Here is a 26695-nt window from a genome sequence, read left to right on the forward strand (position 1 = left end):
GCTTTTAGTATCCTATCATTTAGCAAGGGAGACCCTTTGTTAACATTTGGGGGCACAGATGCTTACAACTGGAATTTGTGCGTGAAATTACCGAATGCTCTGCCGAGACACTTCAGCTGGATCACCACAGATAGTGAAATGGCTGAACCACAGCACGCAGAAGTTAATATTGTCTCCAAAATGAAGAAGTGGATTCTTCAAGGCATCGCCAGGCTCTGGTAATTTCCAGCAGCCTTTCCTGACTGCAGATGTTCAGACCATAAATAATCACTACACATTTTTGCTGCCACTGATATTTTATTGCCTGAGGCAACCACTCGCTGGTCTGCCTCCGAGATAAGGCCAGGCAAGCTTCAGAGAGTTTGGGTTCTTTGAGTGGAATCTTCTCAACATCAAAGTCCCAGTAGGGTTTTTAGTGAGACTTTAGAAACCAAGTTAAGGATTTTTAATGTGCCATACACCAACTAGCATCAAAGCGACAGCCGTCTGCAGGGAACTGCTGTTTAACAAAGTCACCGATAGCATGGAATAGAGCTGAACTAAACAGCTTTCTCACTAGTATTTTGAGAAACTTCTATGTACAGGAGATGAGCACTCTGGAGGTTTATTTGGAGCAGAGAGTCTGTAAAAAAAAAATTGACTTCCCTATTTGCCGTATGAAATTACTCAGATGAAAACAAGGTCTTGAGATTCTTTGAGCTTGTGCCGCACAGCTCAGAATAAATATTCTCATTGAATTATGATACTTTGCAGCCCTCACACACAGAATCAAGGTCATCTCTAGCAGTTAGCGAGAGAGCTCTGTTCCCTGGTCTTCGCTATTTCAGGACACAATTCTTTTTTTCTTTTTCAGCAGATGTTATTGCTAAGCAGGGGCTATCTGGGCTGTCAGGAGAGGGACTGCGTTTAATATGACCACAGGCATCAGCAATATTGCTGCATGGGAAGCATGGCTGTGCTGTTCAGGCTTGGACTCTGATAAGACCAGCGACTTGTAAATCATTTTCTCCTGTCGTTCATTTCTTCCCAGGAACCACAAGCATCTTGTCACTCGCACCGAATTCCCCACATGCCTGTGACACTGCGCCCTTCAGAACCGGCGAAGAGGCTTGTGATCAAATACCCAGGACTTCAGGGTCACAGTGCTGCCTTCGCTAAATCACGCCAGCAGCGAGGGCAGCGCCTGTACCTCAGCTGCAACAAAGAGCATCTGTTTTGTCAACCAAAATGCAATTCAGCACGGAGGAATCCAGGCACTGCTGTTGCATTGTTAGCTTTATCGCTCACAGCAACACAAGCTGCTTTTCTGGAAGCTGGAGCAACCATACGTTTTCCACCAGTTACCTCTATTTTATAGAGAATAATTAAGACAAGCAAGGGCAAAGAAATGCCGCCGTGGCAGAGCGGGATACATGGCTCCCTTCTGCAGCACTCCACACCCAAAATGAATGGGAAAAGCCTGCTGCCTCACACAGGTGTTTGGACATTTAAAGACATAACACAGAGAAAACAAAATCACAGCAGGCATCTGTCCTGCCTGCAATATGGTAACATCTTCAGATCCACATGATTCTCTCACTTGTTTTCGCCAAGCTGTGACGCAAAGAGGAGATAAGACATTTTGAGACAATTTTCTAAGGAGAAAAGCAGGATCCTGATTAGATCCCTGTTCCTTGTCAAAGAAAACGTGCACCAAGACCTACATTGCAACACTCTCTTCCTAACCTTCCTTTTGGGTTTTTTTGGGTTTTTTTGTTTTTTTTAAAGTAACAGCCTCTAGCATTTTTTCAGATCAGCAGGCAACATGCCTGCAGATGCCATGGCCCCATTGCTGAATATTATGCTGATGACATTTGTGCAAAGCAGTGAGCCTGAATTGAAATGCTTTGGACAGCTTTTCATAAACCCTTCTGCTTGGACAAAAGCAGCTATCTGCTGTAAGCCAAGAGCTGGGCAGAAGCAGGTTTCCTGGTTGCCACACAGCTTAAAAATCACACAAATATTAAGTTAATGCCAGCCCTGGGCATCTCCACTAGCTATCAAGGCCACCTTCGGCTTCACCAACATGCAGTGACTTGTAAAAGGCTGAGCTGAAACAGTATTTCATGGCTTGAATTGCTTCAAATCCCCAAGGAACAAGTGTCAGGACTTTCAATAGCTATAGTGTTAATAATAAAACAGGGACCTCTTCCAGTATCAGAGCACAAACAGTAGTTATTTCTCTTTCAAAGCTTTGATTCCTAAAACCTTTCTTACATTCAGCTTGACATCAAAACACCCATCTCATTCACTCAGACTGTCACAGGAGAATTGTGTGCTGCTATTAGAAATAGCCCTGAGGTGAATTAAGAACAGCCTATAATGATGTTCCACTACAGCAACTTTATTTCTACCAAACCAAATAAATAAGCAATATTTTATCTGATGTGCCTTGGCTCAGCAGAGAGCGGCAGCTGCTCCCCATATGATTTACTGAATGGATGTTTTCTAAATAGCTGAATTCGGCCTCTGAAGCCAGTCACAAAATCTCCTATTCACAACAGCCCAGCGCAGAGATAGGGAGAGAGAAATTTAGATTCTGGATAGCGGCAAGTTTGGGCATGAACCATTTTCTTTGCAATTTTTCCCCCTTATAAACACAACACACATGCAAGAAGCTGTATAACAGAATCATAAATATTGATGCTCAACAGCTGGCAGCAATGATACAGGGCACAAACAAGCCCAAGCCTCTTGTTATACAATTGCAGAAGCAATCCAGTCCCTTTCCATCCAGCAAGAAGTGAAGGGAACAGCAGTTGCTCAGAGGCACAGAGTGCCTCCCGGAGACCGGTGGATGGGGGGTAAGGAAGGATGGACCTTGCTATGTTTTTGGAAGTGGTACAGGCAGCACCTCCCAGTCGCACTGGGGTACGATACCATCACATCCCCAGTATGCTGGATTGCTGCACCGGTTGCCCCAGGACAGCCAGCCCCTGGCACTGTGGGGAGATAAGCAGAGAGGGAAATAAAAGACAGAAAAAGAAATCACATAAGCACAAGTCCTCCAGCAAACAGGACTGTGGCACAAGCAGCTAAAGCAGGGATTTTTGGCTTTTGAAAGCTGGCAGGAGGAAATGTATTTTCGCACTGGTGGTTTGAATATGGGATATTCTGCCAAAGGACATCTCTGAAGCCAAGAAGTTAATTAGATTGAAAAGAGGTCTGGACATTTACACAGACACTGAGGACACAGGGAAGCATTGTGGTGACCGCTAACGCATTTCAAGGATATTACACTTCGGTGGGCTCCAGCTCCTACTCCCAGAGGCTCCGGGGGCCGGGGGGGGGGGCTTCACGTGAGCTGCAAAGTGCTGGTACCCCCCTCTGCAGGGCCTGAGAGCAATAGCTGTCAGCAGGAAGTGACAGTCCCGAATGGACAGAGATGATCCGTTCTGAGTATTTTAATTATTTTAATGCCAGAGCAAAGGGAAGAGCTGACAAGGGCAGAGCAAAACCCTGACAAGGCAGCAAGTGCCCGACATAGCAGCGCTGGGATTCCTGCCCCAAGACATGAAAAACACCCAAATATTTATAGCCTGAGGAATGCCAAGTGCCTGGTTCCACACACCGGCTGAATGTTTGCTCCGGGAGTGGGAACGCCATCCCTGAACTGCCGAGCATAAGGGAGCAAGGGGCCCACCGGACTGCGCTGAAAAGACACCAGCTCCAAGAATTACCATCTGTGGAACTGCTGATTAAACATAACCGGGCTGGGAGGAAAGCTCAAACGACATTCCTTTGTTGGCTTGTAGTTAGCGTGTTAGCTCTGTCTAATGAAACATCAGGGAAGCCTTAAGGAAAAAATAGCTTAAAACATTCACAAAATGCTCGCAAAGGCTTGTCCTGATACCAGTTCGGGTCCCTCTGTGCAGATTCTGAAACCAAAGAAACCTTTGATGCCAGCAGGACACACCTTCACCACAAGATTCTACTCCATGGCTACTAAAAAAAAAAAAACAACCTACAAACCCAAAATTAAATTCCTCTGATTCTTTGCCCTCCACTAATATGCACTTAAAGAAATAACGAACCACCTGGCCTTGCCATTGAAGAATGCACAAACATTTCCACAAGCAGATTATTGACCAGAAGTACAGAAGCCAAGTTATAAACAGGTTAGTAATTCAATAAACAAAACACTAAAGCATTTCAAAACAGACCATACAAACCTCATTTTACCTGCCCTCCCACAAAGGTAGTCAAATATCTATTTATGAGATTATAACTACCTATTTTCTATGCCATTCAACAAAAAGAAGAAAAAGAATCAAGATAAAAAGAGAGCATATTTTAGCCATAAAGGATTTATTCATTCAATTTACATTTGAATCAATTATCCAGGCAAAGCTCAAACACTGCCAACGTGATTTAGGTGACTGAACACACATCATAAATAGTGTAGCATTCAAGTCATATAATCCGTATCTGCAATTTCTGGATAGCTTCATGAGCAGGAAGAATATCCTGACTCACAGTGTGCCTTTATTTCTGAGCAGCAGTGTGCTTTGCTGTTGTTAGGAACGGAGCTTCAGAAATCTCTCGTTCAAAGAAAACCCTTATTTTTATATTCAGCCCAGTGGACTAGGGATAAACTCCTGGAAGGGTGGGTCAAGCTCACCAGCTAGAGCCAGTGCTGAGCACCAGCTGAAGAGCCGGACAAGAGCAGGACAGGGACCCACCAGGCTGAGCTGGAATTTTGCCTTCCCACTGAACGAGACACAAAGCCTTCCTTGCTGATTGCTCCTGGAGCAGGCTCAGACCAGGAGAACCCCTCGCTCGTGCTGCGCTCAGAGAAAATGGCAAGTGGCATGACCGCCTCTTGCAGGCTTTGACAAGGATGGGTGTTGCCTACAGAAACTTTGTCCACAATGCTTGGCAGCAGCAAGGACGCTGGTTGAAGCACTCGCTGTCTTCCCCCCTTGCTCACTGCCCACACCTACAGCCCGGCTGCGCGAGGTTCCTCCCGGGCACTCGGTGATATGAAGCTGCTGTCTGCAGGTTTGGGCACTGAGCTCCTGTTTTGCAGGGAAGTTCCAGACCAGCCTCTTGGAAGGACCTACCCTGTGTTTGTGGAAAGTTGATCTCATCTACTTTTTGAAAGATGGAAGGGAATTTTTGCAGCTATTTCCTGTCCACAGAAAAGGACTTCCCAGCAGCCTACCATCATGTTTTGATACACATTCGTTGGGCTTGATCTCATGCCAAGGAAAGGTTGAACACGGTCAGTTCACAGGGATCTCTGTGCAGCTCTGCTGCATGACAGGGTGGGAGGAAGCCCTTCTGCTACCCTGCAGTGCATCTGCTGCTCACACTACTCTGCACACCCCGTTTCTCGTGGTCTGCATGCAAAGTGCGACTGCTCACTCCCTCCCTGGAGAATAAATTCCTGTTATGGGGAAAAAGATCACAAGGAAAGTGCTGTCAAAGCACAGCCATTTAAAAGAAAGCATCCAAAAGAAAGCAGGAACAATAGTCAATGTCCCAAACTTTCCCCTGAAGCACGTAACCAGGTATGATGCTGGTTTGGAAAATGGCACTTCTAGTAGAATGTATTTTTAACAAGGAGACTGTTTAGATCCTCTGTACTTCCCTAGCTCTAACTCAAAAGCAGACACAGGAGTTTCCTTTCCCCCGCAAAATAAAGTAATCAAAGTTTTAGAATAAAGAATTACGTGAATTAAAATATCTTCAGCTCATGGTAGGCTTTCTTTTTACTGTTTGGTGTCAGACACGCAACAGCAAGCAACTCATCCTTTTTCTTGCGGTAGTTATGGCACACAATACATCTCTAGGAGAACAGCAGATGAAAAAAAGCTCAACTAATTTCACAACCAAAGAGTGAATCCTCTACTTCTGCTGAGTTTTTCTCTAGTAGAACACATCTACTCTGCAATAGAGTTTAGCCTTGTACCAATGCAAGAAGAGAGACAAAGAATTATGAAGCTAAGAATCCCATTAGCATCAAAATGCAGCTATGGAGACAAGGGGATTTTACGGAGATAAGATATTTTTTGAAAGAGTACTAGAAGGAGGAAAAAATTCTTTTACAAAGCACGCATTTTTCATAGACCTTGAATCCACAGCACATTATAAAACTGAATTTGTTGCTGTTGTTTTTACTTTACAGCATTAATCACTAAAGGCTTGCTTAGGTGGGCAGGAAAAATCCATTTTCCATTGTATTAACTTCATACAATTTAAGAAGCCTTTCAAGACTCGCATAAATGCAAGTAAACAGTTCTGAGTCTAGCTGGTCCTGTGCTACCCTGGGCGCACGGCTGCACGGGAACACAACAAGCCAGACCTGCCTTCTGCAGACGTACCTGCACCGCTGCTCCAGGAGGTGGAAAGCACTTAAATCATGGCAGCATCAACTACTCAACGTTTGATGTAAAGCCCGTAGGAAATCAGCATTTCCAGAATACTGTTTTCCAGTATTGCAGGGGTGCAATTCAGTTAAATCTGACGTCTGTCCACAAGCTGTAGAATTCACAGGTGAAGCAAACGCACCACGCAGAGAGGCATGGGCACAAGGGACCGGTGTACGTGACAGTGGGGAGAGACCATCCTTTAAGCCACGTCCTGGCTGCGATGCACAGGACACGTTTCCAACGACAACGACAGCCTATTCATACAGGCAACAAGCGTAACGGGCCAGCTACTGTTTAGGGACAGGAGACGTGTCCTCAGAGGTACTTGGTTCTGTGCAACTTCTGGACATCATGTTTTTTAAAAGATGGTGTTGAGAAAAGCCACTACAGACCGAGCTACTGCAGGGCAGGCGGGAGGAGACTCGCCCTGTATCCCAGGGGGTTACCTGTGCAGGGGGGCAGTAAATGTCTTTATGTGCAGCCCTGGCATCCTGAGCATTGGGATTTTTCCGACTTTGACGCATGCTGCACAAACAAAGATCTCAACACCCTTGGCCTGCCCAGTCTCCCCATTAAGGTTTAATTAGAACCAGGATGGGGGACAAAGGGACGTACCAGAAAGGTTCAGTGCAGATAATTGACAAATATATTTTGTGTTTGCAAAAGTTTACCTGCATTTACAATACAGGAATATTACTCCAGTGACAACGTGCTGCTTTTACTCAATTCTTAGTAAAATTATCTTATTACAATGTGAAGGAACAGATGGATTTGGTGCATGCATCTCGAGATAAACAAACCTAAGTCAGATGTATGCAGAAACATGCATCAGGGCTTTTGAATTTTACTGTTCAGCCCCCCCCAGACAACCACATCTTCAGAGAATATACGTATACATTGCTTTAGCAGATAAACAGTGCTAAGAACCAAACCGATGGTTGTGTATATGCAAGACTCCTAATACCCAGCTTGTCTTTTAAGAATTAAGCATATGTAGAAAATGCAATTGCTCCAGCAAAGAACAGACATTTGAATTGCTCCAAAAGGGGAAAACAACTAAACAACAACAACAAAAAAGAAACAAAAACCCACCAAAACACCTCTCAGCTTGTATAATTTGGATTTTCACTAATGAGAAATCAGGGAAGAAAACATCCCTGTGGACTTACAGTTGATTTCCAGAACAAAAGCTCCCACGGAGTCTTGAAGAAGGTTGATCTGAAAAATAAAAGATGACCTCATAAGACAGAAGAACACATTGCTGAAATCCTACCCCACGTCATCTAGCAGGAAGGGGATTTCTGCTGGAAAGGCTTTGCACATCATTGCTGTGTTAGCAGGAGCCAGTCAGTGTGAAAGCTGGTTTGGCCTTGCACGGCATCGTCACGGGTTTGTCCCCCACTCCTGCCCCGCCGTTCACTACCACGCCATAAGCTGCCCCGACGCAGCTGCTTGCAGAAACTATCCAAAAAAAAAAAAACACCAAAACTGTGTGAAACTTCAGTCTCACAAATGACACTCAGCTCACGCTTACCCCTAGAGGTATTTCAATGGAGTAATTATGCACTTTGGGTGGCTCGAGCATATATATATAATTCTCCCTTTCTCAAATGCAATTACAGCTGCACAGAAACAGAAAAAGATTTGTGAACAAAATGCCAGTAGAATCAATATATCAGATCAGGTAGAAGACCATGATTTTGAGCTGCTGAACTATATTAAACCACCTAAATTAACTTAGTTAGGTGTCAAAACAAGTCTGCTTGATATATACGAGATATTTGTTTTTTAAAAAAACTCAGTCTAGTTTAAAGAAGGGGAAAGCACCGGGGCATCTCCCCACCAGCATTATCAGGTGCACAAAGAAACTGAAAAGAAGCATCACTTAATTCATATGGTGCAGCAACCTCCTATGCCCAATGGAAAAGCAGCTTGAAAGTATTTTAGGTGACAAACACATGAGAATGTTATTCCATTCCAGGCTCAGAGATTTAAGCTTAAGTCAGGGAAAAAACCTAGGCCTGGATTGTTTTTCCTTTTAGCAGTGGCAGAACCTCACCTGTGCTGTCACACATTTTTTCAGAGACGTTATTCATTAGCACTGCAGGACTGAGCTGAGATCTCCTCCGCCTCCAGAGAGGGGGCACAGGAGGATAATGGACGCTGCTCAGAAGGGTTGAAGGTGTAATAAAACTCCAGTTCACTCTGCTCCCAGGAGGGACCCGTTTGCTGCAGCCCTGGAGAGGTGACACGCTCACGGTCAGAAGATAAACCGAGGTTCTGCCCCATTTCAGCATGTGGGTTTGCAGGAGGGGGTCTCACAAAGTGTGTGCTCCATGTCTATGCCTGAAGGAACTGACTGAGAAAACCTGTCTCCCTTTCTTTTCCTCATGGCTCTAGGAAGATAATCAGAAATGAGCTGTACCTTGTTTTTTAATTCAAACAGGACGTGGTTTCTTAATGCAGCTTCCACGCTTGAGTCAATATTGCTGCAGACAAAATGAAACTATTATTAAAAAAGCCCCAACCCATTATCAGGCAAAAGCAGTTGAGAGAAATAAGAGAGCTGATCACCAGGAGATGATTTGAACCCAATTTAACGTATTTAAGTGCTGCCTCCAGGCTGCTGCCTCAGGAGAGGGCAGTCTGAGCAAGCAGATGAACTCTACACCTCTCCTGTGCACAGCGAGCAAAGCAACCACAGCAAGCTTCACCTCACAGCTCTCTCCAGGCCGGTCAAGCCCAGAACCAAAAGGTTGGGTCAAAAGGCTCATTGCCGAGAGCCTGCCATGGGAAGGTCTGGACCCGGGGAGACCGCAGCCGACGAGCCCCACCAGCCAGCCTGGGCTTGGTGCTGACAGCGTGCGTTCCTCCTCCGCTCTGTGTGCGACAGGGGATGCAATGGCTACTCACAGCCTTCACATCTCTAGGGCCACACAGCTCATGCAATGCGGTGGGAAGTCTGTATTTAGCTAAGTAAGAGCATTTCCCCACTGTCTCTAGGGGTAGAGCCAAAGCCTCTTAGCAAGATACATGGCTGTAAGTTAGTCTTAAAAATAAAGCCGTTCACACCTAATAAAAGGCTGTGGAGAAGCAAACAGCAGGAGAGTATCGTGATGAGCTGGCGTCTCTGCAAGTCACTGCCTGGGCACAGGGACAAAGGTGAACCTGCCAAGAAGAATTTAAAATCAAAACATTCTCAGTGGGTGACACTGTGATATGCAGAGACATGGAGGAGACTTTTCTCCAGGCACTTGAACAAATAGCTATTTTGCTGGAAATAAATCCAAAACAAAGGTGGTAGATAGAAAATAAGAGCTGTTGACAGGCCTTCACACAGGACTCTGGCCCACACAGACTTTTCTGCGTGTGAAAGATCAGCAGCACTCACCTCAGGCTTATTTTTTCATCTATCAGACTCGCGTTGCGTGCCAGATAACAGTGCGTCGGGCACTGCGCGAGCGGTCTGCCGGCAGGACCAGGACGCTGCTGTTTAACCCGACAGTGACCATGCCAGGGACAAGGACATTTCCATAGCAGAGACAAAGCCACACCAAGTATCTATCACGCACCATCGCAGCACCCGAGAACTGTTCTCTGTAGGAAAAGGCAGGATTAAAACCTGCTTCCCTCCAGAGCTGCCATCGCCGCTGCCCTTCCCAGAGCCTGCTCTCTGCACAGCCCTGCGGAGGAGCCTCGGCTTCCAACAAACACGGCTCAGCACGAGTGCATGGACACACCGACGCTTCTGCAGGGGAAGATGCGCACTTCTCGGGGACAGCTATATCCCAAAGTTCTCAATATCTGCTGCAAACACCATTCAACCCCAATACACTCTGGCTGCTCTTGACCAGAACAGGCAGTATCCAAGCTGGCATCTCACTGCCCCGTCACTAGGGCACAGACGCCAGAGCTGGGGAGCTGCTGATTGACACAAACCTGTACGGTGATAACGGCATCCAGTATCCTTGGGAAACCTTCCTGGCTCTTCATCCTCTACCAATTTTTGGGGCTCTGCACATGTTTTAACAAGAAGGGACCTAGGTACAGTGTTTCATGCAAAGTTTCTTGATGAAAAATTTCATTTGTTCTCCCTCCTCTTGCCCTTGCAGAAGCCTTCATTATACTTTTCTTATGCTGTGGAAAGAAAAATCAAACTCCACCAAGTACCAAAGATACTGAGAAGAGCAGAAAAAAAAAGCCACCTTGACCCCAGCTCCAGGGACACACTTGGCCTTGACTGGAATAATCGTAACATTCACAATGTACAAACTGTGAAACGAGACAAGAAAACATGAGCAAAGGAATTTAGTCTCAGAGCACCCAGCAAAGCAGCTCCTGTAGGGCCCTTTATTTGCTTTTAAAACATCAACAATTTAAAAAACAAACAAACCAAACACAAAAAATCTCCCCACAGTTAAAGAGGCAGAATAGCAGAAGAAACTGTCCCTAAACAGCCCTGGCAGGAAGCAAAATACAGAGAGAGGATGGAAAGAAATGAGGCTGCCTTTTGCAAGACAAGTGTCCAAGGCTGCATCTTTTCTTGCCAAACAACAGAGACATTTATTCAATAAAATGTTTTTTGCTGTTGTTGTTTCATTTTGCCTTGTTATTTCTCTCCAGATAACCCCCTGTAGATGGGGTCTCAGCTACAAGTTGTTCGCAAAAGCCTCTTCCTCAATTAGCTTGTTGATCCTGCAGGCAGGCTGTAATGGCTGTACTCAACACACCTTTACTTATCACCCAAGTTCCTCCTGCAGCCACCAGTTTTGCTGTGATGAATACAACGCTCACTGCACAGACACCGTAGTCTACGGCTGGGCCTCGAGACATCGTCAGAAGACAAAGAATCATGCAGAAGCCTTTATTCTGTCTGCCACTCGCCCTTTGATAGCTATTGAATCCACCTTTAATTCTGGGAATGAGAATTTGCTCATTTCAGACTCAGAAAGGAGATTTGTTGAATCTTCACAAGCTGTAAAGAAAAGCATTGCCATCAGGACAGATGCTCTGGGTGCTGACCTGTAACTGTGGAAGAGCATCTAAAAGCTGTCATTTTCTCACTTCTCCTCTTAGAGGAGGTAACACCCAAAGGAAGCACGGTGCAGGTTCTGTGTTTTCAGTCAGCTGAAGCTGCACACAATTCAGATTTCTGGATGAGTGCAGGGGCACCCGAGAAAGCAGAGACACATTTGTGGGTTTAATTCACATGGATTGCAGCTCAAAAATAGCTGATGCAGTAGGATAGATGGAAAACCCAAGTCCTTCAAAACTCAGTGGGGCTGAGGAGGAAGGGGTCTACGAAACAAGACTGGCTTCGTTTCCTAAAAGGGATGACGTTCCAAATGACCAGGATGTTAACAGGACATACAAACAGAGCAGGGAGGAAACGGACGTGGAGAAATGCTTGTGCAATGTGCAGAACAGCTGGGATAAAACTGGAGAGGTTTTGCTCATCCTTCTCTCATGCTTTTTGAGAGATGATGGTGCCTTCTGCATTTGAACCTTGTGGTGACATCAGCAGATCACATAGGAGAGACTAAAACCTTCATCATCTTCAGTCTTAATAACCTGCCAGCAACACTCCCATCAGCACAACAAAGAGAATTCTCCCTTTGGCGCCTTTCTCACTAATAATCCTGACAGAAGGACAGGCATAGCCAACAATTCAGATAAGTGAGTAGAAAACCCTACAAATATTTCAGATATTGTCATATTCTAACTTTCCTTTTTACTTTTTCTCTAGAATAATTACCCAACATCAGTGATTTTAGGGTCTGAAACGGTTTGCAAGGCAATTCCGAGTTGCATACTTTCAAAAGTAACGTGAATCTCTATTTCTACTTAACACACTCTGGTCTGTGCAGGAACACTCCCGTAGACGGGGTGGAAGCCAGAGGTCCTTCCTCCAGACAACTGCTGCAAAATCCAGCCCTGGCAATAGCTGTTCGCATGGCAGCCATCCGGCAAACCGCTCTGGGTGTGCCTCAGAAAACCCAATCCGTAAAACTCATCTGTGTAAGTGTTTCGTTGTGTGCTGTTATGACTCTCAATTCCCCAAATCATGAAGCAAAGATCATTTTGTACAAAACATTCATAATAACTACAGCTAGCATTAAAAAATAATAAGGACCTTGCCCTGTTGCTTTACTCTTATCTCTAATGATGAGGAAAATGTGCTTAGTTCTGAGAAGTTGAGTGATGAGATCTGGATACCAAATAGCCCCACAGCACAAATGCTTAAGGAATACAAAAGATCAGAAAAACACCCTAAAATCTTAGGAAAAGTAGAATTTAAAGCTGATGAATTAATGCACCTTCTCCATGCTACAGCACAGCGGCAGCCTCATCGCTGACTTCTCAGGCACTTGTCCCTCCAAACGTACCCTTGCTGAGCTCGCGGGCAGATCTTTCTGGCTGCACCACCAAAGTCCTTCCCAAGTAAAATGAGCAAACATACTCAGTCAACATCACGAAGCAGAGGTGCACTGCTCCAGCTGCAACCCGCGTACCAAGAACACGTCCTGCAGCCCTTCCTCCTCCTCCTCCTCCTCCCCGCCAGCTCCAGCAGGCACCCAGAGCTGCAGTAACCCTCCTTAAATAGGGACCACTCTGCTCCAGGCGCCTGAGCAGTGACCAGGCAGGCAACGGTCCCTCACACAGGTCACACCAACCTCTCAGGCTGCATCAGTCGCTAAAGGGGTGAAAGACCAACAGGCAGAATCATGCTCAGGGCAGAGCTTTCCCTGCCTACACGGAGAGCAGGATGGGACCCTCTTCCTTGCTAGCGCTCAGTGTCCTCCCTCCTGTCCCACCACCCACGCTGTGCAGCGCATCTTCACATTGCGCACGGGGAGGTGAACACACACCACTGCCAATTTGCCACGATGGAGAAAACATGCTCTGCCCGCCCGAGCCCCCGGGCTGGTGCTGGCCATGATATTATCAGCAGCCGTTGTCCAAGCTCTGCTCAGTTCAAAGCTACTTCACAGACAATAAGACACTTGAAGGCAGTCCCGTAATTGCGTGGTAACGACCCCTCCGGGAGCTCTGCACAGCAAAAGGCTCCTGCACAGATCTGCTAATTGCTCATCTGCCACTGCACAGTACCGCCACATGCTTCACTATAGTCCAAGGGATACGTGCCAAAAATATAAACCTGTATTTTAAGTGATATTTACAGATGAAATGTCAATACTCGGCATCTCCATCAACTGCAGGTCAACAACTTCAGGCAAACAGAAGCACAAAAAACCTCCAACAGCCTTTCAGGCATGGACGGACACCATTTGGGTTTGAGCACGGCTCCTTTTTCTGGCCATCCTGGGTGTCACAGGAGGCCTGTCTAACCAGTCCATTTGACCAGAATCCCTGCTTTGAAAAGCTCTGCCACCTGACTTGTGTCAACTTAAACCTAGAGTTGCTATTCAGCTGACCAAGCATTGGAAGATTTGCACACCAGAGGAAATCCGTGGTCTGCTGCAGCCAGTTTTATTTCACAGGTACCCACCCAGGCTGGAGTACTAATCCCTGAACTTCTGCACCGGCAGCGCCCATTGCTGACCCACAGGCTCTGTTGCAGTGCCATTCTGCCTGGGCTGGCCCAAGTATATCACAACCTGTGATGGCAAACAAAGCAGCTGTCTGCATCCGTGCTCCCGCAGTCTCCTTTCTTGCTTAAATACAACTTCACACAGTTCATGTACAAATACACATTTTACATGCAGAACTTATCTCCTTCATGTCGGCCAAAATTGTTTGGAAGGATTGAGTTCTGGAATAAAACACCGCTCACTGGGTTTGTTCTCTGGTGCCCCATTTCCCAACCTGGAGGGGTGACAGCTTCCCATCGGGCACAGCCAGCTCCGAGCACATGAACAAAGGCAGGAGCCAGCCTGACACAAGGGAGACGACACAGCCCGGACGTCGGCTGGTCTCAGGGGGCTGGTGGCAGTGATGTTGTCAGGACCATCGTCAAGGCTTCATTTAGTTGCCAAGCTACAAGTAATTTCACAAAATTTTTTCTAGAAAAGGGATAATTATGAATTACTAAAATACCAAGGCACACTGTACAGTACAAAGCATTGCTCCACCACTTGTGTTTACCCTTGTGTTCAACATATGCGTGGTAGAGCTCAGGCTTAGTTAAAAAAAAGCAACATCAATTACTCATTAAAAGAAGATAAAGAACTGTTTCTCATCGTGTGTTTCCCCCATAATTCTAAATCCAGAGGAGAGGAAGCATTTACAGCCTTCCCTTGCTTTCCCTACAACCACAAAGATGCCTCAGGCTCCCAGCACGACACCTGCCCTCCAAAGGATGCTCCTCTGCCCTTTGCTGGGGAAGCTGCTTCCCGCTGCTTTGCACTAACCCTTTTCAAGGCTGCAACCCAAGCCTTGCTGGTGCTTATGGTGATGAGGTAGTGGAAGTTGCCACATGTTTAAGCTTTCTTAACTGTCCCCTACGGTCTACTAAGTATAATTACCAAATAATGTGCGCAAACATGAATGCGTCCTTGGCAATTAGGGTGCCGCCACAGAAGGGATATCAGGCACACAGCTGTCTCTTGCTGAGGGTCTCTGGCCAGCCACCATTATCACAATACCTCATCATCTTGCACACGTTAACAGAACGCCACGCAACACTCCACTTTCCCCCAAGCAAAGCTGCTGACAGGTTGCTGCTCAGGATTTTAGGCAATCAAAATAACAAACTATCAGTGTTTTAAGGACCAACTGTTCAGCAGAAGGATTACGAGCCTGTACAAATGGTGTATTTGCACTTCACGCCGCTTCCCTGTATAAATCCATTTGGCCAGGTCTCTTCCCCATCACGCTGAGCCCCACCTGCGGGTCTCACCCCTCAGTGCCTGCAGCCCCGTTCTGCTCCAGAGCCAGTGCCACGGGACGGAGCCGTGGCAGACGACCACCCTCAACGCCAGCAATGCCACTGGGACCAAAAAGGAGGATCAGAGAGGACTGCAAAAGAGGCATTTTAGCCATTGATAAAAATAATACAGCTCTCAAGTCCTTTCCTTGCTCTCACACCCCTGCTCTTTCCAGCAATCCTGTACCTGCCCCCAACAGATTTCACGCTCGGAAAAGGGGTAGAGGCAGCGACATGCCTGCACTCTCAGCTCTGAGCAACCTGCTCAGCCAGTTCTCAACCAGCTTCGTTTTCACCGTCTGTGTTTTTAACTAATCTATTCCAAGCAACATCTCTGCTTTCACAGGATTCTGGGAGACCGGCACACCCAGGCACCTGAAAACCCAGCCAAGACGGGGCAAGGCTGCGGTGGCTCCTGCCTGACGACGCTGGCGTCCTGCGACGCACACACCCTTCTCGGGAATGGTCTGCTGGTGATGGGAGCTCCTCAAAACCTGCCCCGCCTGCACGCTGGGGCTCAAGAGCTAGTTCAGGGTATATTCACTAACAGTTACAATTATCCTAAACATGAAGATTGGCCGCGAATATTCCTGGTCAAAACTGACAATGTGAGGTAACAAGAATTGCAGCATTTTCCCACCGTTTTTAATTGTATTTTGGCCAGGCTGAAATTAATTTTTACTTGCTATAACTCTAAAATTTAAGTGACTGCCCCTAAAATGTGGCTGAACTCAGATTTGTTTGCTCAAAGAACAGCAGATCTTATAACATCTTAGGAGACCAAAAGCTAGAGGTCAAACTAACTAACACTTTGGGAACAAGGTAATTAAAATAAACAAAGATAAATATTTATATATTTCTTTTATTTTTAAAATCTATACGTAAGTAGGAACCTATCGTATCAGGAACCCTTCAGAGCCACACACTGTTCTTCCACTTGCCTCGTTTCAGCCCCTTCAGTGTTTGCACAGCACAAGCTCTGGAGACCTGTTGGCACTTCAGCTGGACTCAAATCCGGCTCCCTGATCTCCCACATCAACTGACCAAACACTAAAAGTCATTTCAAGAATTAAATCATTTTGGTAGGAACCAGGCATCCTCGCACAGTTTCAAATAAGAGTATAATGAGTATAAAGAAATCACAGGATAATTATAAAACTAGTCATAGCAGCTAATGAAACACTGGAAGGTAAATATCTTCTCAGATGAGATTATTCTGCCACAGAACCAAGGTGCCACTTGACAAAGGGCCAGCTGATATTAACGGGTGAGTATTCCATGTGATTGTACCTACCTATCTCCCTGACAGCTTCCACAGTCTGACATTGCAGTTGCTGCTGAAGTAACGATAAGCCTGAGACTTTTTATATACAAGATGTGAGATATGTTCTTCAAATGACCCTCCAAGAGCTCAGAAGCTCTGAAGGGACCAGGGATGAAATCCAACCATTCACAATCTGCTGAACAGATAAAATAAAATTAATTCATGAAGATTCTCACTAAGGACAAGCCTAACAATTTATGGAGGTTCTTGTCAGTTTAACCTTTACATCTTCTCCACTATCTAAATTATTTCTGTAGGAATTGTCACTGTGACTTTAAGAAACTGCAAGAAAGTTACATGCCAAAAAGAAAAAGGGTGACTTTCATCCCTTCAGGGATACAGACAGCAGTAACAAACAACTTGTAGAGTTCAGTAGTTCACAGCAAGTATTAGACCAAAAATCTATGACTCTCAGACACAGCATGGATCAGTTGAGCACAGTCTTGTTTAGAGATTTGCCTGATGTAAAGTCAGGACCCATATTTCTGCATTCAGTGCAGGTAAGTGTTTTATTTTTAGTTTCCTCCTGAAGATACTCTAATTCACCTTAATACCCAGACAAGAAGATCCAGTCATTAGCATCCGTAGACATGGTGTGGGCAACTGCACTCATCTTTACAGTGCTCTGCTCAGAATTTGCCCAACATCCCTCCTTTCTTATCTACTGATGAAGCAAAAATGCAGTCATCCTCAGAAGTGGTGATTAGGACAGTTGTGTCAGGGTTTTATTCACATTTATGTTGGAAAACCACTTTGAAGGGAGGACACAGAGTGACTCATTCGTTGTCTGCTCTCCTTACTCTGTGAACGGTGGGTAGGCTGCAGAGCAGGACCAACACTTCCAACCTTTTGTACAGCTGCTGCTTCATGCCTTAGATCTTTCTGCTAGTTTTGCTCATTTTGTTTTTCCCAAAACTTCAGTTTTAGCAGCAGCTCTCCAGTTCTTGAGAGAATCGACACATATCTTGACATTTTCACCTTCTGCTGGTTGGACTGTCTGCAAATGTCAGAAGCATCATCACATGCCCAAAGCTCCTACACTTCAAATCATACCCCACAGACCATTACAGTCCTGCTTTTATCTGAAGTACATTCGACATGTTTGAAGTCTGTGACAGCACTTTTTGAGGGGCATTATTTCTTTCAAGATTAAGCGTAAGAGAATGTCTTGTAAAGACAGATTCTGCAGCAACCTTACTGAGATATAAAACAGCCAGAATTAGAAAGCTATGCTGCTGACCAAGATGAGGCAGTGAAAGAGGCAAGAATGCTAGGAGGTGATGCTTCTTCATTTCTAAAAGAATCTGTTGCTTGGGAGCAGGATTCACAGAAAAGAAGCAACAGTGAGCACAGTTTGGATCAAGCCCGAGTTTGCTCCAGCTCTTACCTAAATCACAGCACCACACTGGCTGATGTCCTTTTGCTTGAGCAGTCTCTTCTCCTTTGGGCTCTTTCATGACAAGTGAAGCAGATGCCAAGTCTCTGCAAAAGTGAAAACAGGAAACCGAGGTTTCTAAGCACCTTGAGGCATCGTGTAAGACTGGCTATATGAGCCCACCCAGCATGTTTACCTCTCAGCCTCGCTTATAGCTTGCACAAAAACTTTCTGTTTCTTTTGCATACTTCTCATGGATTCCTCTTGATTTTCCATAAATGTCGGACCACTGGAAATGAGTCATGTTTCATCATGAAAGCCTCTGCTGATGTTTTCTACTACCTTTCTTTCATCATGCTGCATTTAATACAGTTTAGTGGCTCTAATAATAAGCACTAAGAGCAAAACTGTATCCACTACTAGAAGCACTTGGAAGAGTTGAATCACTTGTTTAGAGACACGCCTGGCAGGGTGGCTACAGGAGTTTCCGCCAGAGTCAACTTACAATGGCTCCACTGAGAACAGGACCAGCCCAGCACAGGATCAGGTCAGCACAGGATCAGGTCCACATCCAAACAATCTTCATTAGAATACCAAGAATACGAAATCCCTCCTTTCCTTCCTCAAAATCAACTGCTTTGGGAAAGCTAGGGTAAAGAACATGATGAATTTGCAAAGTATGCAACAATCCGGCTCAGGTGCTAGCAGTGCCACTGGAAGAGATTCCAAGTACCAACATGTAAATCAGAGGACTGAGTCATGATCAGAGTTTTAATTTAAATTTGTTCCATTGATGTGGCAGAAGATTTATTCCACATCAAGCTGTTTATGTTATGATGTGCAAGTGAGTAGATTTAGCTCATGTTTCAGTCTGCTAGAAACCAAGATATTTCTTAGAAATAAGATCCATTTAATTCTACTTAGTTTTTTACTGCTGGTGCTATTCATATGCATACTGCTTTTATTTGGATAACTTCTCCATCACTCTTCAACTAGTTTCTAGCAGGCATTTCTCCAAAACCATAATACCTCTACAAATATTCACCGCGGTCCCAGCTCAGGAAAGGCTAAAGACAGACAGGACTGCAGAACAGTGATAAAACATAATGTAACAACGCCCATCTCCGTGTGTTAATTAGCACTGATGAGAAACAAATTTAACTTTTAAAAAAAATTTCTTAAGTAAGCATAAATGTAATTAGATGAGCTGGACAATGTATAATTTGAGTGTCTGCATGAACCAAACAGAGCATTCATCAGAAGAACAGGTAATGTCATGGTCCAGAGAGAAAGGGAGCAGCTACCTGTGCACACCCAGGTCCTGGATACGCCTATGTCATTAGAAATTGGATGATTTCACTACAGACCTGATTGCATCAGGAGATCAGCTCACGTTTCCAACACAAAGACATGCATCTTGCAGTTTCATCCAGCATTACAAAAGCATGCCTCTGCATCCCTGATGGATTGTGCGGCTAGGTCTTGCACAAGCTGTCCCCAAGAGTAGAGAGCACGCTCCATCACCAAAATCTCATCAGTTATGCAGCAACTGTTTATAAAACATATAGCTTCAGAACTATTCATTATATAAATTTATAAATGAGAACAAGGAACAAACTCATTACTAGCTCTTGATGGAGACAAGACATGATAGCAATCAGACAAATGTAGTGGCACGATAACTGGATTAGGAGATCCATAAATATAGCTTGTTGGAATTGGATGCTCTGTAACAATTTTAAAGGAGACAGGAAACAATGCCTTAAGGACATCTGCAGTGCTGTATTAGTAGTGAGAGTGCCATTAAAACCTAGCATACACTGAAATACTCTCATGCAGAGTCTGTCTGAATCATTATCTCCTTGCAGATACATTGAGAAGGATTTCTCAAATGCCCCTCTTTCACCGGGAAGGTGGTACATGTGAAGAAGTTGCTTACCGTCCTGTAACAGGCATCAACAACAGGACAATGGTCCATCAATATATTCCTGCCAGGAACGGTTTGCAGACAAAAGTGATCCTTCAAGTACAACACGGTAAAACGGCATTAACATGCAACAAACATCACGAGGCCAAGAAAACAGGGAATCAGGAGGCAGAAGAATTCTAATTGTATGAATGCTACTTAATTATTTTTAAGGTTAAGAGAACTCTGATGGAATATAGGCTTTATATAGCAGCCTTTGCAGAAATTTCTACCAAACATCACAATTCTGCCCTTCTACTAGAACAGTATTGCCGTTAATGCTGACCAACATCAACTGGCTGATTAAGACACAAATCTCAATATTACTAATAAAATAGCAAGTGTCAGAAATAATAGCCATTATAAGCATGTATGATTTCAGCTGCAGAATGGAGAGAAAAAAAGACCTTTTATGGTATCTTGCCAATAACATCCATCTCTGGGGAACCATCAAAACAGAGGATGCCTTTCTCTAAAGCAATCGCTGATGGCCTATGAGCAGAGAAAATATATTTCTACACATGAAAGTGACAGCAGGTCATTTCAAACACGCTGCAAATTCTCAGCAATGGCTGTGTAGGACAGGTCTGTGTGTCTGTCTGAAACAGTTTACATGAAGGAGAGGAATTCCAGGGTAAGCGAAGAGGGCACAAAAGGGAAAGTCATAGAAAAATCAGACAATATTAAAGAGGAGATATTGGATAAAAAGAAGGCAAGGGGAAGGAAGGAACAGAGGAGACACATTTATAAAAGCATCCAAACTTTGAACCTCTGTAGTGGTCACAGACAGAAATTCCTCACCTAAACAGATTTAGAAAAGAGCCTTCATTCCAGACAGTGAAGCTCAATTGATTAGATCCACACCCAGGTAAAAAATTATTACAGAAGAGCAGGGGCTCTTGCTGACCTTCATGTCACGCAAAGCCAATGCTACATGGAAGTGCCATGCAAATTCTTAACTCTGTTCCCAGAAGGAAAACCAGAGAATCCCAACACAGAGCTGGTCCCTTCACCTGAGGAATAAGAGAGGAAGAAAAAAACCTCCTTTTGCAGCAGGCTGGCAGTAGGATTTTGCAAACTGCTAAAGACTGCAAGGAGAAGGAAAGACAGAGATGCATGATATCATGATCCAGGCAGAAAAGGCAGCAGAGAAACAAGATGTGGAAAGAGCAGCTCAGGAGAGGGATCTGCTGTGAAGCAGAAGTCAAGTGCAACCACTCTTCACACATTCCCTTGGATAGCACAACAGCCAGGACTGGGCTCTGGCAAGTGATATAGTCGGTGATTTACAACCGAAAATCAGAGAGTCCTAATAGAAAAATAACAGCCTGTCAGTGTAAGTGATGGTGCTAGCAGAGGCCTGCCAGCCTCGCAGAGCAGCTGCTTAGAGCAACCGCTGTCAAGGAAAAGGAATGACCAGCCCGGGCAACGGGCTCTTCTGTCGGGAGGGAGGGCCAAGGGCGCTCCTGTTTTGCTTTGGCGATGGTTGGTTCCTCCGGTTTACAAGTCCTGGACGTCCCCCTGAGCAGGAGGCTTAGACACCCACCAGGCACTTTCCATATCAGCAACTGGTGCCCTAATGGAAAAAACACAGTTACTGCTAAAATCTAGAACATAGGCAAAAAAGGAGGTGAATGCTGTGAGCACAGGTGAAGGAGGAAGCACAGGGCCAACTGATTAAAACCAGGATCAACTTTTGGCTTTAAAAGGAGCCCAAACAAGAAGCTCACACCTAAGGCATGAACCAAGATGCTTGGAAATTACTATCTCCTTGCACTAGAGAAAACTGCTTTGCAAACAGAAAATGCATTTCTAGAAGAAACCTCTTTTGGATTGGCCCTCTCCATCCCCCTCCCATGAAGGACATGACGGATCAATCTGAGGAGCAGTTCTGGCCCTGCAGCATGATCCCAGGTTTGCTCAGTTGCTAAAAAAAAAAAACAAAAACAAAACAAAAAAACAAACCACAAAACACCAGCCATGGTTTGAAATTATGCAGGTGTATAGACTAACAGCAGCAATGGGCCCCCAAAGAGACAATTTAAACAACCAACAGCACACCTCAAATGCCAAATTCTGAATATTTGGGGAGCAGTCAAGAATTTTCAAGCCACTCACGGGCTGAAATTCCTTCATATACAAAGCTTATGTGCAAATAACAAAACAAAATTCTGCAGAGATGACCCAGGTTAATCCCAGCATATAAATCCTTCCTTGAAAATGGTACACAAAAAACCAGGCTGTTTCCAGCAGAAACGAAAGCCCAACAGTACCACCTGGTGGTAATCCTCCTCTGCTACAGCCAGAAGCAGAAAAATCCTTGAGTTCATTCAGCATATTAAAACAAGCCGGTTTTAAACGGTGGCAGACCGTTACACCACCCTCAGAATTCATTCCCGTACATCGAGAGGGACCACCAGAAGTTTGGGCTTAAAACCCACAAGTTTGTCAGAAGCACGAAGAAACCACTTTCTTCAGGGAGAAAGACAACAAGCCCACATGCAGAATAGCCTCCACATCACCGCACCATTTCCCATCATCCAGGTGCAAGAGAAGATGCACAAGAAAGATTTTTTTTTTTTTTTGTAAAACAAGATAAAATTTACAGACTTATGAATTACGCCAGCCATAGAAGACTCAACATGATCCTATCCACCAGCATTAAAAACAGAGCCATTTAAGAGCCCAGGTGCCAGCAATTGGGATTTTAGACTCTTGGAAGTGGTAATTTAACATTCCCATCTTTTGTTATTGCAGAATTGTTTGGACAGGCAAAAATGCAGTTGCAAAGACCCACAATTTCCAGGCAGACATTGTTCAGCCTACATTGCTGAAGAGCAGAGCATAGCCCAAATAGGTAAAACAGAGAGGAAAGTCTGATTACTGAGGGTGAAGAAAACAGCACAAACAATACAGCTGTATATAAAAAAAAAATTGTCAGATGTCTCCCAACTTTATAGTAGACCAGATACTGAAACATGTTTGGGCAATTGCCAGCATGCTAAATAGCAACTATGGGGCTTTCTGTTGTACCCCATTAGCTTTCAGGAGATGGTGGATTGCTGCCAGACTAAGTGCGTTATGAAAGCAGAGAAGGGGGATGGGAGAACGCAGAGCCACGAGAGGGGAAAAAGTGAGAAACAAGAATGAAAAGAGGAATGAGATGCATATAAAGAAAAGACATAATCAAGGAGTGTGAACAAAAAAAGAAAGAGATGATAAGAAAAGGAAAAGGGGAATTCAAATGGTGGGAAAGTTGAGTAATATTTGCAAGACAAGGCAGAGAAGTAGGACTGAAAGATGAACCAGAAAGTTGAGGGAGGTGATTGACCAGGAAGACATCCAGCTTCCTCCACTGCCTTACCCCACCTCCTGCCAACGTCTCAGCCTCCCCAGGCTCACCCTCTCAAGGAAGGCTTCCTCATCAACAGTGCTCTCAAACCCATCGTGACCCCCAGTCAGCAGCAGCTTAGCCTGAACCTCTGCCATAACCTGCTCCCCAAGTCAGCGTTCCAGGCTCACATCACCCCCCCCCGCACCTTGACTGCCAATTCTGCCAAAGGCAATACTGCTGGCAGAAGGCCACAAGTTTTCCCTGGGCCACAAAGCCCAGAGCCAATCCACTTCACTCAGGTTCCTAAGCCAGGAAGGAGAATGCGTTCGGATCCCCTTCCAACCCAAGGGGATGCCTCCAAAGGACAATGCTTCCTACAGAAACTGATCCTCTCATAGCCAATCATCCTCTCGCTCTGCAGGAGCTGTCCTCATACAGCCTAAGACAACTTTCAAAACTTCATTGATTTACAGGTTTAAAAAAAAAATCGTAAGTCACAAAAAAAGTGAGCCCCTTCCACATTTTCTCCACGACTCACGTTTCCATGAAAGTTTAGTACCAGTATGTTCTACCTGGAAGCAAGAGAATGTTAAAATACCAGCAGCGTTGCCTGATACCATTGTGCAATGGATAAATTACAGAACAGAAGCAGAGACCTGTCTTACCAGAGTTTGCCTGTGTTATTTTATGGAAGTGAAGTAAGCATTGTGGCTCTTATCAGTGGTTGAGCAGGAGGCAACAAGCTTGAGCTCAGGAATGAACTTTATCTGATGGCACCAGTTCCCAAGGAGTGCCTGCAAAAGAGGAAAGATTTCACTTAGTGACATTGTGGTTTAAGCCTCAATGTGTTTTACTGCAAACGCCTTGCTTTTAGGGGAAAAGATGGGATAGGGGATCCATTTAGTCTAGTCCACTGGTTCTGCTTCTTCAGAAAGAGTCCAGTGGAACACAGGCAGTAAAATCTAAGTCCTAGGGGAAGCAGAAAAAAAGGAGGGAGTAGAGGGGACTGGCCACAGAAGGTGGAGAAAAGAGAAACACAATAGAAAGTCAAAGGAGAATTAAAGGAGATTAAAGGATGCATTTCAGTGCATTATAGTGGTTCAGGATAAACAGGAGACTGAGCGTGCATCATTTGGATGGAATAAAGGCCATAAGAGTGTCTTAACAAGAGCAGTAACATCCCCCCAGAGGGATTCTTCTCTCTACAATCCAGTAAGCAAAGGTTACGTGAAGATGCATTAGCCATCTGGGGCAGGGGGTGCTGTGCACAGCCAAGCGCTACAGAAGGCTCACACCAAAGTCACTGCTCTTCGGGGAGCTGGCCCTAAGGGGGTGCAGACGGCGGAGCGGCTCACTGTGCCATCACCTGCTCCTGGTGGCACGGAAGGCGCAGGAGCAGCAAAGCGCGATTCCCGTTTTGATACAGAAGTGTAGGAGCAAGGCGAGAAGTGCCACTGATCCACTGTTATTTATATTATGCCAGTAGCTTATGAGCAATAAAAATATCCAAGAACAATTTTGTACAAAAGATTCGCTGCTCGTTTGAGATACACGGCCACAACAGTGTGCTGCACCGCCTTACAAGAAAAGGCTCTGAGGTCTTCTCTGTAAAGTACAGAGTTCTTGAGGAGATGTATCAGGTCTCCTGGCAGGAAACAAATGCATTGCTTGAAAACGTGGAAGAGAGTTACAAATGGTTGAAAAATATATCTAAAAATGCCAAAAGTGATGTTTAATTGCCTCCATACCATTCAGTAGTGAAAAGTAAAAAATTAAATAAAACATAAAAAGGCCTTTACTACTTGCAAAACGTGAATGAGCAACGAGTGGGAACCTGAATTAATACACCAGTAACAAACTCACAATTGCCTGGAATTTGTCACTGTGACTATGTTGCACACAGCAGCCACCCTGGACACTGCAACACGGTCAGCCTGGAGCTCAGTGCCCACCAACTGAAAGCAAAAATTCCCACCCCCAGCACTGAGCAGAATTGTCTCCAAGCGTTAGGAGCAGAGAGCCCAGAACAGCGAGCATCGTTTTACACCCCAGGGAACGCAACCAGAGCTCACGAGCACTGGGGTTTTTCCACCCCCTCAGGGACCTCTTTCACAAAAGGGAGGCACAGACGTCTGATCCAAAGTCCCGTTGTAAAGAAGCCATTTGCCCATTTGGAGAAGCATCCCACCAGTAACCCAAGGCCGTGTCACAGCTGTCCCATTCAACAAGGCAAAAGATCCTGTCACATTTGTTGTCACCAATAGCAAAGAATTTGGTGCCAGGTCTGCAGAGAGAGATCCCATGACACAGGGCTAATGACAGGCTGATGGCACTGTGGCTTCACACGCTTTTAACCTAAGCCATCCATAGCCATTTTGACAGCATGCACAGCAGTAGACACCCTGGTAATATCCTCAAACACAAAAATGACAAACCAACTGACAAAGGCAAAGTTCCTTTGACTTCCAAGGCAAAAAAACTGCACAGCCCCAAACAGGTAGTAATTTTTTATAAGTATTTACCAATAGCTTCATCAGCAGATCCTATCTCTGGCAAGCTGACACTGCTCAGACCCACCATGTCGGTGACACACATCTTTTGACGTAGTCCTTGATTAGTCTGGCCAAGCTGCAGAGAAGAAACTGGTTGTTTTCAGAATTCAGGCACAAAGATGCCACCATCTGCCCCTCTGAACTTCACTGTCACTCTAAGTGACAAACAGCCTTCCTCATGCCTCTGCCCCAAAAGAGCTGCAAATCAAATGTTTTACATCCACAATAACCTTTACAGAAAAGCAAAAGGTTCAAGAGAAACTCTACAAACCATGCTAGCTTGAAGCTCAGTAATGACGAAATGGGAAGAAACAGGAATGAAGGGTCTAATTGCATCTCTCCAGAACTCACCCTCAATTCGTTACCTTGTGCTCAGTCTAGAACAGTTGACTTAGCAGGCAGTAATTTGACCTGGGACTAGATGCCTCTGTTTAAACAGACCTTCCTGGGAAATTAATGAAAAATATTCCTTATGTGAAAAATTGTGTGTTTTCCCTCTTATACTTTCCAAAGTCTTCAGGAGAGCAGTGGCAATACAAAGGAAAAGCATTTCTTGCAGACATCTTCAACCATGAATTCATACACACTTCCACCACCTCGTGACGCTGCCCCGTCCTTGCTTTCTCAGCACCCAGATTTGCTAACTTTGAAGTCATCTGGAAGGGTTTCACTCCATGGGCTCTCTCTCTGGATGGAGAAGAGAGAGTTGCAAGGCAAAGGAAAAAGATGGGAGTGGGATGAAGTAGGAGAGGGGACATTGTGCTTTGATGAAGAGGCAACTATACACAAGAAGTTCATTATATTTTACCTCACTGAAGACCTCTGTAATCCCTAAAGAATCAGG

At 45.0% G+C, this 26695-nt stretch overlaps 1 protein-coding gene across 1 annotated transcript in view; it reads right to left on the bottom strand.

Moving 5' to 3' along the window:
• Positions 1-24362, bottom strand: part of LOC104635220 (BPI fold-containing family B member 4) — a 43700-nt gene extending 19338 nt beyond the window's left edge. The window contains exons 1-6 of the mRNA XM_075768657.1: positions 23965-24362; positions 18012-18106; positions 9805-10550; positions 9486-9581; positions 8839-8902; positions 7506-7631 (exon numbers count right to left, since the gene is read on the bottom strand). The gene's annotated coding sequence lies outside the window, so the exon portion shown is untranslated. The remainder of the gene's footprint in view (positions 1-7505; positions 7632-8838; positions 8903-9485; positions 9582-9804; positions 10551-18011; positions 18107-23964) is intronic.
• Between the last annotated feature and the right edge of the window lie 2333 nt (positions 24363-26695).

This window comes from Balearica regulorum, chromosome 16 (genome assembly GCF_011004875.1).
Source record: "Balearica regulorum gibbericeps isolate bBalReg1 chromosome 16, bBalReg1.pri, whole genome shotgun sequence".
Taxonomy (NCBI): domain Eukaryota; kingdom Metazoa; phylum Chordata; class Aves; order Gruiformes; family Gruidae; genus Balearica; species Balearica regulorum.